This window comes from Oncorhynchus tshawytscha, unplaced genomic scaffold (genome assembly GCF_018296145.1).
Source record: "Oncorhynchus tshawytscha isolate Ot180627B unplaced genomic scaffold, Otsh_v2.0 Un_contig_7238_pilon_pilon, whole genome shotgun sequence".
NCBI lineage: Eukaryota > Metazoa > Chordata > Actinopteri > Salmoniformes > Salmonidae > Oncorhynchus > Oncorhynchus tshawytscha.
The window spans coordinates 33,617-35,142 of NW_024609722.1; positions in this window are offsets into that span (position 1 = coordinate 33,617).

The following is a 1,526-nucleotide window of genomic DNA, read 5'->3' on the forward strand; positions in this document are numbered from 1 at the left end:
ACTTCCGGTCCGGATTAGCTTCCACTGTGGACTCCGCTATACCGCCACCACCAGTTCAGGAGCACATTGCAGTGGTGTTTTACAATATGTATATTTTAATTTCTTAATCCAAATAATGTTATTTTAATAATACTGAGTTGACTGTTATTGATATTTTATATGCAGAGCTCCTGAGGCATCATCTAAATGTGTAACACACACAGTGGAAGAGGAGAAGTCCAGGGGCTACATGACTCAGGCTGCTTCCCTGACTTGACCTCTACAAGATTGTCAGCAGATTCCATCACCGTCATCTACCATCCTCTGACCACTCCCTCCGCTCAAACCATGAACTGACCCGCTCCTCTTCTGAGGGTGCAGCGTTCAAAGACTCGGCCTCTATTCGTCGACCTGTCATGATATGTTGCTTGTCATTTTTGTTGTTGCAGGGTAGCCTAGTGGTTGGTTAGGGAGCGCCTAGTGGTTAGAGCGTTGGACTAGGAACTGGAAGGTTGCAAGTTCAAACCCCTGAGCTGACAAGGTACAAATCTGTTATTCTGCCCCTGAACAAGGCAGTTAACCCACTGTTCCTAGACCAGTTAACCCACTGTTCCTAGCCCAGTTAACCCACTGTTCCTAGCCCAGTTAACCCACTGTTCCTAGGCCAGTTAACCCACTGTTCCTAGACCAGTTAACCCACTGTTCCTAGGCCAGTTAACCCACTGTTCCTAGGCCAGTTAACCCACTGTTCCTAGGCCAGTTAACCCACTGTTCCTAGGCCAGTTAACCCACTGTTCATAGGCCAGTTAACCCACTGTTCCTAGGCCAGTTAACCCACTGTTCCTAGACCAGTTAACCCACTGTTCCTAGACCAGTTAACCCACTGTTCCCAGGCCAGTTAACCCACTGTTCCTAGACCAGTTAACCCACTGTTCCTAGACCAGTTAACCCACTGTTCCTAGGCCGTCATTGAAAATAAGAATTTGTTATTAACTGACTTGCCTGGTTAAATAAAGGTAAAACACATTTTAAAATGTGATGTTTTTGAAGCGTTTTGGGATTCCATGAAAAACCCTATAGAAGTGTAATAAATTATTATTAGTAGTGTATTGTAAATCCCAGTAATATACTTCTGACGAGGGGTAGCCAACCCTTCTCACGCATCGCTAGTGGACAAAAGCAACGAGTAGTAACAACTTTTACAAGTTGTAGATCACAAATTCTTACTCTTAATACAATTAATTATCAATTAATGGTCTTCATTTTTCGGTTCCGCTTCCTGAACCATGAAACACATTATTTGAAGCCTGTTTTGTTGGGTGGGCCTTAGAATTTACTTCCATGAAAATTAGACAATTGGAATTTACTTCCTGGATTGAAATAGCTGTGAAAGCGACGGCAAAGATGACGGATATACTGACCGGATACAGTATGTCTCTCCGTTGGGAGTCGTTGTCCACAAAAGCGGCACCGCGGGCTGTCAAGCTTCGGTCTATCCTTTCTTTGGATTGGTGAATACATCTCATATCATTATTGTAATCCAGTTT